Genomic DNA, 13,744 nt, shown 5'->3' on the forward strand with positions numbered 1-13,744 from the left:
TCTGGTGTCCCCTCCCCCCTGGACTCACCTCGAAGCCCCCACTGCCCTCTGGTGTCCCCTCCCCCCTGGACTCACCTCGAAGCCCCCACTGCCCTCTGGTGTCCCCTCCCCCCTGGACTCACCTCGAAGCCCCACTGCCCTCTGGTGTCCCCTCCCCCCCTCCCCCTGGACTCACCTCGAAGCCCCTACTGCCCTCTGGTGTCCCCTCCCCTCCCCCCTGGACTCACCTCGAAGCCCCCACTGCCCTCTGGTGTCCCCTCTCCCCTGGCTCACCTCGAAGCCCCCACTGCCCTCTGGTGTCCCCACCCCCCTGGACTCACCTCGAAGCCCCCACTGCCCTCTGGTGTCCCCTCCCCCTTGGACTCACCTCGAAGCCCCCACTGCCCTCTGGTGCCCCCCCTGGACTCACCTCGAAGCCCCCACTGCCCTCTGGTGTCCCCTCCCCCCTGGACTCACCTCGAAGCCCCCACTGCCCTCTGGTGTCCCCTCCCCCCTGGACTCACCTCGAAGCCCCCACTGCCCTCTGGTGTCCTTTCCCCCTGGACTCACCTCGAAGCCCCCACTGCCCTCTGGTGTCCCCCCCCCCCCCCCTGGACTCACCTCGAAGCCTCCACTGCCCTCTGGTGTCCCCTCCCCCTGGACTCACCTCGAAGCCCCCACTGCCCTCTGGTGTCCTTTCCCCCTGGACTCACCTCGAAGCCCCCACTGCCCTCTGGTGTCCTTTCCCCCTGGACTCACCTCCCCTCTATTCTGCCTCTGCTCTCCTCTGTAACGCTGTAACAGATCCACAGCGGCAACTCCTAGCGGAGGTGATCTAAAGCATCGCTGTTTTCTGAGACAAATGGCTGCTTCCGGTTTAGCGTCGGCAGAGTCTCCCCTTACCGGACGCTGATTGGCTCCTCAGGCCTGAGAGGTGAACAGTGTCCGGGTTACCAATGGCAGAGTCAGCAGCAGCGGCGGAGGCGAAAGAAGCCTTCTATCAGGATAACATAAGCCCCGCCCCCGCCCTCTCACAAATGCTGTCTGCTTCCGGGTCAGCAAGGGCAGAGTCAGCACCTGCAGCCCCCTTTCTTCCAGTGAGCCCTGGCTGCAGGCACCTTCACTTACAGCCGAGGTAAGTGAGCCTCTCACAACCATCTGCAACCTAAGGAGTGTGAATGACATCACATCATCATCAGGGGGCAGGGGTGGACAGGTGTACTGGCCTCACACCATCATCAGGGGTGCAGCCTGAGGTGTACTGACCTCACACCATCATCAGGGAGTGCAGGGGGCAGGTGTACTGACCTCACACCATCATCAGGGGGTGCAGCCTGAGGTGTACTTATTTATTTTAGAGGTTTTATATAGCGCTGGCTGGACCCAGGGGTATCAGAGCGCTTTACATTTTTGAGAAAAAAAGGTCAATAAGACAGGGAAAATACATAGCATCAATGTATATAAACAACCTATAAGTCTCTGCCTGACAGATTTCAAAATGATAAATATGGGAAAAAAGCACACCCAAATGTGGAAGAAGTGATAATCAAAAATATAATACGGCACAAATTAAAAAAAGAGCTGGGAAATTGCAGAGTCAGGATAGGGAGGTTAGTGGTCAGTTAGGTTGGTAAGGAAGAGAGAGGGAGGGGCAGAAATCGGGGGGGGGGTTGGAGGGGATGAGGGCTGAGGGTGGACAAGGGAAGGGGAGGTGCAAGGAAACGTGAAGGTGGTAAACAGGGAGGGGGAATTGACGAGGAGGAAGGTGAGTAAGGCTGATAAAGAGAGGGCGGATGCATCTAGGGTCGGACAGATGTGGCCAGTGGAAGAGAACAGATAGGGATTAGGGTCCCCAGTATTTATTGAGGAGATGTAGTTTGAGTTCTTTTTTGAAGCTAGAGTAGGAAGGGTTGCAGCGAAGGTCAGTTGGAATGGCATTCCAAATGCACGGAGCGTTGCCGGAAAAGGATCGTGACTGTGTGGTTTTCTTTTTTAGAAGGGGGGGATAAGAAGGAGGGTGTTAGTACTTCTCAAGGCACGGGAGCAACCGGCTTTAGTGAGTTTGTTAGCGAGGTAGGTCGGTGTGTTCTGATGGAGAATTTTGTGTGTAATGCAGGCTGTTTTGTAAGTGGACCTACCTTCAATGGGGAGCCATTTAGGGTTTTAAGGGCACGGGAGATGTGGTCGAATCGCTTGCAGTCTGAGGTAAGCCTAGCTGCAAGGTAAAGCACAGATTTAAGAGGTGCTAGGTGGATCTTGGGAATTCCGGTGAGCGTGGCATTGCCATAGTCGATGCGAGACAGAGCAAGGGATTGGACTGCTAGTTTGAAATCATCGATAGGGACGAAGGGCTTCATTTTCTTAAGGTGGCGGAGAGTGAAGAGGGCTCTTTTGGCAGAATTGTTGATGTGTACCTTTTTTTTTTTTGAAGACCTTTATTAAAAGTACAAATGGAGTACACAGCATGAGTGCCTACAACCTGCGGGCAGGCCGGCAGCTATGACAAATTGTATGGCAGCGGAATGGCAATATCAGATATGGGCGGAGTAGATTAACACAGCATGTCGCCTACAACCCAGTAAGGGCCGGCCGCGTTGTAAGATGACGAGAGCTGTAGAAAAGAAAACATGGCATCATAGGAGTCAAACATGGAAAGGAGAGGAAGCAGTTAGCCTTGAGGTCTCATTTTGTATTTTTTTTTAAATTCAGTAACCTAACTTAACTAAACTGGTAGGAGCTATGATCAATCCCTCCCCACTGCGTGCCCACCATACAAAGTATGTGGTGAAGAGGATTGGTCAGCGCAGGGCCAGAATGAAGTGTTCCCCGTGATGGGTTTCAAATCAAAAGAGGAGGAGCGACACCCTGCCGCTGATCAAAGGCTGTAGTGTTGTTGGGGGGGGTCAGTACTGGCTGTGATTCTGATTTCAATATACAGAGGAGCTGCGGAGTTGCTGCCTATCTGAGGGCCATGTAGTGCGTGGATTGCATTGGAATTCGGGGGGGGGGGGTGAGTATTCCCCTCGCCAATGAGAATCCATACGCTGAGCAGCATTAGAACGACATACTGGTATCTTGTGCCCACAACCCGGCGTTCGCTCATAAGCTAAAAATCCAAAATGCGCGGTCGGCAACGGGAAAGCGATCAAAAAAGGGAAGGAAGTGTCGCTGGCATGGACGGATGGGCGGGGGGAGGAACGGTGTGCATTTTCACGCCACGGGTCTCGCGGCATCAGCGGCTTCCGACGGGGAGGCAGCCGAGGGGTCATCATCCACCTGGATCCTGAGTAGGTACGCGGTGAGCGGGCCCCAAAGGTCTTTAGGCCGAAGTTTGTGCGGCAAGAGGTCCGCATAATTATGCAGTTGGTCCTGCCAGGTAGCCATGGACGTCAGCCAGTCATTGAATTTGGGTGCGCGGCCGCGTCCCTTTTTGCATGCAATTTGACGTTTCGCGAGTAGAAATCCCAATGTAAAGAATTTCCTACTTTTTTAGGTCTCACCTTCTGATGCGCATGCGCATCGAGCTGGCGAGGATATAGGGGCTTAACCAAAGTTTAACGAAAAAGCAATTTGATGATGTGCACGCGCTTTAGGCCACGACCATCAAATCAGCTTTTTGGTTAAACATCTTAGTTGCACGGCCGCTAGGCCGTGCCTCCTTTAACTCTCCTCCCCCTACTCTCCTCCCCCTGCCTCTCACTTGCACGGCCGCTAGTCCGTGCCTCCTTTTTTTTTTTCTTTCACTTGCATGGCCGCTAGGCCGTGCCTCCCCCAGCTCCGCCCCCTCCCTTCACGGCCACCACATCAAAGGCAGCCCAGCCTCCCTCCCCCAAGCTTCTCAGCGTGCGCACAAAGATATGCAGAAATATATATTTTTTAAAAGGTCTGCTTCGATGCCCTTTATTTAATCGCATTCCAGAAAATGCCAACAGAGGAGCCGCGCTGCAGCTTCCCAAGGCTGGCCTCCGACCCGGAAGCACAGCCCCAGACACCATGAGCCAGCAACACCGTCATCTGACTCAGCCCGATCAAAGTAACGCTGCAATGGAGTGCACCGCGACAGCCAGACACCGCTCACTAAGCCCACACTCCCGCCACTATAAACTGCAAAGTAGGCAGGACTCACAGTACCACAGCAGATCACTCTGTGCAACCCGCTTCTCCCTCAGTTTGAACACCTGCTCCCCAAGAAATGTCCAACAATGAAACCTCCACGACCTCACCCCACCTTCCTAATACTGTAGCCTGACTGCCCACCACAACTTCCCCAAAGCCCTCCATGATACACATGCCGCTAGGCCGTGCCTCCCCCAGCTCCGCCCCCTGCTCTACGCCTCCTCCCTTCACGGCCACCACATCAAAGGCAGCCCAGCCTCCTTCCCACAAGCTTCTGCACGGCCGTTAGGCCGTGCCTCCCCCAGCTCCACCCCCTGCACCACCACATCAAAGGCAGCCCAGGCTCCCTCCCACAAGCTTCTGCACAGCCGCTAGGCCGTGCCTCCCCCAGCTCCGCCCCCTGCTCTACGCCCCCTCCCTTCACGGCCACCACATCAAAGGCAGCCCAGCCTCCCTCCCACAAGCTTAAACATGCCCCCTGCCTCTCACTTGTTTTTGTATGCGCCCATGTCCCTGTTGTCTTTCATCGTTCCGTCCGTTTGCTTTCTCACCTCGTCGCACACTGGCTCCACGTCCTCTTGCCCGCCCACCCCTCCCCTTCTCTTCCACCTCTGTGGTCTTTGTTTTAGCGCAACCAACATAAGCGTCTTCCATGTACCAATCAACCAGTTTCATTCAAATAGTAAAGAAGCCAAGGACCTAATTATGCATTACGGTCGGCATTATGTTAAGAGTATAGTTATTTAAAAATAACTCAACATAGATTAAATACATTTGAAATTAAATAAAATGCAGGTTTGGTGTAACGGTTAGAGTTGCGCCCATGTCCCTGTTGTCTTTCATCGTTCCGTCCATTTGCTTTCTCGCCTCGTCGCACACTGGCTCCACTTCCTCTTGCCCACCAACCCCTCCCCTTCTCTTCCACCTCTGTGGTCTTTGTTTTAGCGCAACCAACATAAGCGTGCATGGGGGCATGTAGTAACTGTAAGGATATACATTACGGCAGTATTTTATTTGCCAGTTGAAACAGGACACAAAAATGCTAAAGAATTAAAAAAAAAATATAAAGATTTCTAAAAGCTCTAACTCTAATGGTGCGAGACCTATTGCATTTCCAATGCTTGTTTAATCTTTGGGGAAGAGTGACCTAGCAGAGCTATCCTAGGGCAGGGTTCGATCTCGACCCCCATCATGTCAGACATGGCTTCGAATACCGCCATCCAGAATAATGCCACCTTTCTGCATGACCATGCCAGATGCATGAAGGTAGCGGCAGGGCGTTGGCATCGGAGACAACGGTCATTGTTACGTAAGCCAAATCTGTGCAGTTTGGCAGGGGTATGGTAGAGACGGTGCAGGAATTTAAAATGGAGTAGCCGGAGGCGTGCGTTGCCAGTAACTGAGTTTGTGTGGGAGCAGCTTTCCTCCCATTGGTCGTCAGTAAGTGGAGAATCCAGATCTTCATCCCAGTCCCGTCGTGCTCGAAATGTAGGGGGTGTGGAGGCCGAATATGCATGTTTGTATAGCATGGAAACAATGTGTTTCGGGGTTTCTGATTGGAGAAGAGCATGCAGAGGTGCCACGGTTTCTGGCTCGTCTTGGAAATTGGGGGTGACTGCTTTGATATTCTGGCGTAACCTAGTATAGAGGAACGTGTCCATAATGGAGGGTGTGTGCTCCCCAAAGAATTGAGTGGAAGAACGTAACGTGCCCTGCAAATAAAGATCTCCCTAGGTGTAGAGGGCCAGTTTGATGAGCATTTTACGACCTAATTCCTCCTGAGAAACACTGAGTCTGGGATCGTGTGCCAGGGGCATGCGCGGGGAGTAGAGGAAAGTAATGTCCATACGAGCCGCTACTCTGCGCCAGGCAAGGACTGTACAGTCCACCGTGGAAGGGTCCCGGTCGGACACCTGGGTGTCTGTGTGAAGGTAGCCCGATGGTCTGGTCGGTCTCGTGTAGCCGTCTTCAACTGCTAGGTGCGCCATGAACGGGGGAGGGCGGAGCCAATACGCCGCGAAGTGACCTTGCGCACAGTCATAATATAGCCGAAGGTTCGGCACGTCGAATCCGCCCTGATGGTAGGGTAGCATAAGCGTGTTCAACCCAATCCTGGCCTGTTTCCCCCCATATGAGTCTCGATAATTGGGAATCCAGGGCTCGGAAGAAGTGCGGTCCCGGGTTATATGGAATGTTCGTGAACAAGTACAGCAACTTGGGGATAATCACCATTTTTATCAAGGAGATGCGGCCTGCCATCGAGAACGGGAGGTGTATCCATTTAGCAACGTGGTCGGTCAGTTTATCTAGAACAGTGCCATAATTTGCCCTGATAAGGGCTTCACGATCTCTAGTTATTTTAACCCCCAAGTATTTGATCTCGTCACTCTCCCACTGTAGCGGGAAGTCGAGAGGGAAGCGTTTGGTCTGTCGGTGAGCGGAAACAAGGCAGATTTCGACCAATTAATTTGGACCCCAGCGATCGCACCAAATTTGGTAATTTCGCGAAGGAGGGGATTTAAATTTTCTTGCGGGTTATGGACATATAGTGTTATATCGTCCGCGTATAGGGAGACAAGCAGTTGCACGATGGTTGTGATGCTGATGAAGTTTGGCTGCAAGAGGTTCGATGGCAATTGCAAATAGGACCGGGGACAGCGGGCAACCCTGCCGAGTTCCTCTGTGGATCTCAAAAGTGTCAGACCTGTATCCGTTTAAAAGAACAGCAGCATGTGGTTTGCAATATAAAAGTTTGATCCAATCCAAGAAGTTGAAAGGAATACCCATGCGTTCTAATAGCGACAGCAAGTAGTCCCATTCCAGGGAGTCGAACGCTTTAGTAGCGTCGAGAAAGGCGGCCGCTGCCTCACACCTAGGGGTTATGTCCTGCAGAACGGTTTGTAATGTGCGGAGGTTGTGTGATGTCGCACGGTTCGGGACAAAACCCGCCTGGTCAGGGAGAACAAGACGCTCCATAAGGAGGTTGAGACGTGTAGCAAGGACTTTCGCCAAAATCTTGACGTCAACATTCAGCAGCAAAAGGGGGCGATATGAATCGCATTGGTCCGGTGGTTTATCCGGTTTTAATAGGGAGGTTATTAGGGCCTCTCGCATGCTGGCGGGCAAGATTGCCTCCTCCAGAGCAGTGTAATACACCTGTTTTAAAATAGGGGCAAGAATGTGTATGAAGGTTTTATAGAAGTCGATCGGCAGGCCATCGGAGCCAGGAGCTTTACCTGACTTCATTGACATGATGGCGTCTTTTATTTCATCTAGGTCAAGTTTGTGATGTAAAAATTTCTGCTGGGACGGACCTAGCCAAGCTATTGCTGTGTCTTCAAGGTATGGGCGTAAGTCCAGTGTAGACTGCCTGTGGGAGGTATATAGTGTTTTGTAATGGTTAGTGAGGACGCCTAGCTGTCCTGGCAGGTCCCTATTTGGAACTTGCTGGTCATCCAACAGGGTGGTGACATAGTTATAGTGTCTGGGAGGTCTTATCGCAGAGGCCAAGGCTCTGCCAGGTCTGTCGCCCTCCCCGTAGATGCGTGCTGTGCATGGTTTCCTCAAGAATTTCCATTCTTTTTCAGCTGCGTCAGTGTATTTGTTAAGCTTCTCCCTGAGTTGAGCTGTGGCCTTGGGTCCCTGAGTGCGGTGTGAGACATCCCGCTCCAGCAGGCGTATCTCAGCTTCCAGCTTCCGTAAATCACTGCGGAGGGCCTTGAGGACCCCACCACCTTTTCGAAATGCACCAGCCCGCACCATTACTTTAAAGGCTTCCCAGACTGTAGTGAAGCTGGAGACAGAGTTAACATTACGATCAAAAAATTCAGTGATGTCTTGCTCGAGTTCGAGGCTGAATCAGAGAGGTGTGCAGGGTTGAGTCTCCAATTTAGGTAAGGGGAGACATCTAAGGGGATGCGCAATGATAGGAGTACCGGGGAGTGATCTGAGAACGTGGGCGCCAGGTGTAGGGAGTTGACCACCCAAGGTGCAATGCCAGCCGACAGAAATATGTAATCTATGCGGGCCCAAGTGGAATGGACCGCAGAGTAGTGTGTACCTTGTCTCAGGGAGGGGTGCAAGTGTCTCCAAGAGTCTAATAGGTGGTGATCTTCAATTATGCCCTGCAGTGTGCGTTGGGTGCGTGTGTAATGTAGCGTCTGCGGGTGTGATCTGTCCATAGCAGGCTTCAGGGCGGTATTGAAGTCGCCCCCCAGGATCACGTGAGAAATACCCAGAGTTTGGATTTTGCCCCACATATTGAGGAGTGTGGTCGGGTCATCTATGTGGGGCCATAGTAACAAGCAAGGAGAATGGTGTGCGAGTGTAGTTTCCTCCAGACCATGCAGTATCTCCCCCCTGAGTCTACTTCCGTGCCAGCCGGGGTGAACCCAACACCTTTCTTAACAAGGATCGTGACTCCACGTGAGTAAGTGGAGTATGACGAAAACACCCTGCAGGAAGCCCATTTAGATGCAAAGAGATGAGACCCATTTGGCCGTAAGTGTGTCTCTTGTAACAGTGCTATGGACACTCCCTGTCTGTCTAGATAACCCAGTACCTGTCGTTTCTTTCTAGGATTATTCAATCCCCGAACATTCCCTGATGCAATGTGAAGTTTGAGAGCTGGTTGCGTATCTGTCACGTCACCCATGGCCATCTTAAAAACAACCAGCAGCTATCACATGTAGCAATTCCTAGTAATCTGACAACAGTAGAATCACAGTTATGATTGAAACCCATGACTACCCCCTTGACTCTTCCCGTATCAGGAATTAGACCAGTAATCACATTAGGAGAACAAGAGCAGATCAAACCCTCCCCAACATCGGCTACCCCAACTTGCCAAAAAGAACAGTGACCTATAATAGAGGCATCAATAAAATCACAGTTTCGTATGATCCCCGAGTCCACCTCACTGAGTCCACCCACCCTCGGTGCTGTAACATTGTCCACATATGAAGAGAACGGGCAGGCCACATCTATCTCAGCATCCGCCGATTCAACTTGCCGAAGAGTACAATGTCGAGGAGTAGTGGACAGACAGCTTGAAGTACTAACAGTTAACGCTGTAGGTCGGACCTCATGTGAACAATCAACATTCCCTCCCACACCGGCTACTCCAACTTGCCGGGAAGTAAGCCCCCTCCCCATACCTGAATACCCTCAAACATAAAACCAATGTAGTCAGTACTCTTACCCTTATGAGGGAAGAGGAATTACGGGGATTTGCCCATTGGGGACCGAATCCAGGGGCACCAGACCTTGCCTCCACCTCCCTACTTGCACCCGTTGGCAACCAGGCAAAGGCCTAGCCTGCAGCGTGGGACGGAGGTGGGTGATCAAACACACATATGCATCTATGACCACCTAGCAATAACACAGTACATATACCTCACCAGAGTTCATGCAGAGTGGGCACCGTCAGTGTCTCTTCTCCGGTGCGCGGGAGGCATGGCTCCATGGCGGGATGCTGTGGAACTGAGCATAGGACAATCAAAAAATGCGTGGCCGGCCATGTTGAGTGCAGGAAGTTAGATCAATGGTTGGGTCACTCAAAGTGTATCAGTCTTGTTGGGACATCGGAGAGAGCGACCGAGAGCGCCTTCTGTCAGAGTCTTCTTTTGCCTGCTCTTTACCAAGGTGTTTTAGAAAGTCTTCCACCTGTTGCGGGTTTTGGAACAAGTGTTGTTTGCCTTGGAGGGTTATTTTCAATTTCGCTGGATAAAGCATAGCGTAAGGAATTTCCTGAGTTTGTAGTTTCTTCTTCACTCCAGCAAATTTTCGCCGACCTTCTTGAACAGAGGGAGTGAAGTCTGGGAAGAAGGACAAATTAGCGTTGCCGTATTTCACCGCTCCAAGTTCGCGGGCTCGCCTAAGCACCGCATCTCGGTCTCTGTAGTTGAGGAAGCGCGCTATTATGGGCCTTGGTTGGGCCCCAGGAGGGGGACGTGCTGTGAGGGACCTGTGGGCGCGCTCTACAATGAGGTGGGATGAAAACGCTTCCTTCCCGAACAGTTCAGTAACAAGGTTCTCGACGAAGACCTCCATCTTCCCTGTGTTGGTGGTCTCAGCAAGGCCCAAAATGCGGACGTTGTTGCGGCGTGAACGCGCTTCCAAATCCTAATTTTCCTCGGCTATTATACGGAGAAGCCTGTCCATCTGAGTAACTTGCCTGGCGCTGGAGGTGGCCCCATCCTCTAGTGTAGAAATCCTCTCCTCCGCTTCTTTAATACGCGAATCATGGTGTTCCAGTTTGGCCACGACACTGTCCATTCGAGTGTTCATGTTATCTATCTTGGCATCAATGGACGTGAGGCTCCGCTGCATGTTCAAGAGGAGAGCTTTCCAGTCTTCCTCCTGAGGTTCTGCAGGGGGAGGACTCCCATCCTTAGTTGGCGCTGATTTGGAGGCTTTCTTGGTCTCGAAAGGAATTTTGGATTGCCTGGCATCGTTGCGGCCCATGTCTCTTTTGGGCGTCCGTGCAGCGGTGAAAGGAATGGCCGCCAGCTCGCGGGGAGGGGTGAGCCAGCAGATCGGCCCAATCTAGCTGTGCCAGTAGCCTCTGGACAGTGCGTGGGTCCGATCATACGTCCTCTTTAACAGATCCGGACAAGAGGTTAGTGAGCGTGGTGGGTCAGAGAGCACCCACGCGCCTTGGTCATGGCGGGAGATAGTAAGGCGAGAGCGTCCAGCAGTCCCTCTGTTGTGCAAACGGTGCCAAGTGAAAGTTATGGTAGGCAGCGTCCGGGCCCTCCCGTGCCTCCAGGCCAGAAAGTATTGCGGTGCCTTCCACGTGTGAGCCAAAAGTGCGGAGCAGCGTTGCAGGTGTAGCGGGGAGGAGGCGTTGGTTAGGAAGGCCGCAGATCAGTCCACAGGCCTCAGTTCAGCGCTGCGCCGGCAAGGTGGGAGAGCAGGCCCACGGTGACAGTGAGGCGAGTGTAGCTTGCAGACTTCGGGCAAGATGCTACCACCCCGCAGCAGAAGGAAAAGGGGGACCCAGCTCCAAGAGCGCCGGGCCCAGCGCAGCTCACCTCCGACTCCGGGGAATGCAACTTGTCCAGGGGGGGCCAGACGCAGGCGTATTCCGGTCGTTCACCCGGTCCGGAGCGAGTGTTTTGCGCGATTTTCCGTCCAGGCCGCGCAGGCCGCAAAGCCCCGACCTTTCCCAGCCAGGGAGGCCGAGCAACAGCGACCGGCGGCGCACTCCACTCTGCACCCCTCCGCATATATCTCGACAGTCCAGTGGCCGTTCTCGTCCGGAAGGGCACCGATCAGCTCCCAGCAGGTTCACGGAGCTATTGGTGTGGCAGTTGCGTGGTTTTGATGGGTCAGGATAGTGAAAGGATGGCGTTGTGTGCTCGATCGAGCGAGAGCCTCACGACAGTGCGGCCATCTTGGTCTGGCGCCACCTAGCGCCCCCTCGTTGATGTGTACCTTGAGGGTTAGGAGGTTGTCAAAGGAGATCCCTATTGATTTGACTGAGGAGGACAAAGATAAGGAGCAGATGAGGGCTTTAAGGTCAGAGGTCCAATTCTGAATGGGGAGGTGGTTTTTTTAGGGGAAAAAAGAATAATTTCAGTTTTTTTAGGGTTGAGTTTGAGGTGGTTAATGTGGAACCAGGCTTGAATCTTGATGAGAGTGTTGTTGAGGTGAAGGATGTCAGCATGAGTTTTAATCTTATAATAGAGTTGGGTGTCGTCGGCGTAGAGATGGTAGTTGATCCCGGCTTGTTTAAGAATGAGTGAGAGGGTGTCCATGAAAAGGTTAAAGCGAGAGGGAGAGAGGATGGATCCTTGCGGAACTCTTAAGGAGATGGAGGTAGGGTTAGATAGGCAATTTTGGATTTTGATTTGTTGAGAACGGTGTTGTAGGTATGAGACGAACCATTTGTGTGTCGTACCATTCAGGCCGAATCGATCTCTAAGAACATTGAGTAGAGCAGAGGGGTTAACAGTATAAAACGCTGCAGAGAGATCAAGGAGGATCAGAAGGCTAGATTCGCCATTGTCAAGTGGGAGGTTGAGTAACCAATGGGAGAGAAGGGGTGAACAAACTTAAAGAGTAAGCTAAGATGAGAGTTACGCAAGATACGTGAAGAACATTTCATGCAGGGTTATACAACAGGGTGCAGGGAGCAGGTGTACTGACCTCACATCATCATCAGGGGGTGCAGCCTGCAGGTGTACTGACCTCATACCATCATTAGGGGGGTGCAGGGGGCAGGTGTACTGACCTCACACCATCAACAGGGGGTGCAGCCTGAGGGATATTGGCCTCACACCATCATCAGTGGTACAGGGGGCAGGTGTACTGACCTCACACCATCATCAGGGGGTGCAGGGAGCAGGTGTACTGACCTCACACCATCAACAGGGGGCCGACGGGGCAGGTGTACAGACCTCTCACCATCACCAGGGGATGCAGGGGGCAGGTCTACTGACCTCACAGCATCATCGGGGGGCAGGTGTACTGACCTCACACTATCATCAGGGGATGCAGCCTGCAGGTGTAGGCCCAGATCTCTGTACTGGGGGGAATGTATGACATTGTTCTGCATTCTTTTGTTTTGCATTTGTCACCCTGAGTGGGATGGGTATGCTCAGACGTGAGTCCCATGCTCTCCACACCCCTGGAGTCAAGCTATCCTGGCTGAAGAGGGGTGAATCCCCGAAACCGGCCCTAGGGTGCTTGATTCCGGACCAGGAAAGACATGGCTTGGCAGTTCGGGCTGGACTGTTCCCATGAGGCACAGGGTCAAGGCGGATTTGCATATGGCCATGTCTGAACTGGGGTGGTGTGGAGTGCAAAGAAACAATGGATTTAGGCCCAGATCTCTGTACTGGGGTGAATGTATGACATTATTCTGCATTCTGTCCATCAACTGTTATTTTGCAGGTGTATTGACCTCAGCATGATCAGGGGGTGCAGGGAGCACGTGTCCTGACCTCACACCATCATCAGGGGGTGCAGGGGGCAGGTGTACTGAGGAACCTGACCTTAGGGGCCAAGCGGCGCAGAGTATGCCTGAAATCCTCTAGTTCTCCTGCCTTGGAATACAGAGACACTGGACACTCCATCTGGCGTAAAAGATCAAATTTATTAGCTGCAGCTAGTACAGTTGTCTGTGAAGTCACACAGGGATGGATTCACAAGAGACTGCCACTTCAATCCGTGGCGCACAGTCTTAAATACAGTAACGATGCACAATGAACAATGAACAATCACAATACACACATAGGTAACTAATGAAAAAGGATAAAAAACAAGGTTTCAAGTAATTCAGACAAGCCTGTTTGTTAGCTCTATTTGCTACCCGACCCCTTAAGTTGATTGCAAACAGACCCACATAATCCCACTTGCAGGTGGAGAAACACATTTGTATATTCGGGGAAAACAGTCGTGAAACAAGAGAATGCATGCAGGGATTTGGTGGAGGTCCGCAGATAAGATAGTATCAGGAAAGAATGGTGTGAATCAAAAGTTAGGTGGGACAAGGATTTGCACAGCTCAGGCGAAGATTAGTGTACTCGGCCAGACCCTGACATCAGTCAGACAAACAGAGGCTGAAGTTACTTGACACGCACGGGCAGGGACGACAAAAACATCTTGTTTACCAGCTGCCTGAGTAAAGGCAACCTAAGATGGC

The 13,744-nt window shown here is 52.3% G+C and overlaps 1 long non-coding RNA gene across 1 annotated transcript in view; it reads left to right on the forward strand.

Annotated features, from left to right (window-relative positions):
- Window positions 1-1,037: 1,037 nt before the first annotated feature.
- The window catches only part of LOC147665091 (uncharacterized), a 37,883-nt gene continuing 25,176 nt past the window's right edge, over window positions 1,038-13,744 (forward strand). The window contains exon 1 of the long non-coding RNA XR_015305049.1: window positions 1,038-1,114. This is a non-coding gene — a long non-coding RNA (uncharacterized LOC147665091). The remainder of the gene's footprint in view (window positions 1,115-13,744) is intronic.

The sequence above is a fragment of the Lissotriton vulgaris genome, unplaced genomic scaffold (genome assembly GCF_964263255.1).
Source record: "Lissotriton vulgaris unplaced genomic scaffold, aLisVul1.2 SCAFFOLD_1404, whole genome shotgun sequence".
Lineage (NCBI taxonomy): Eukaryota > Metazoa > Chordata > Amphibia > Caudata > Salamandridae > Lissotriton > Lissotriton vulgaris.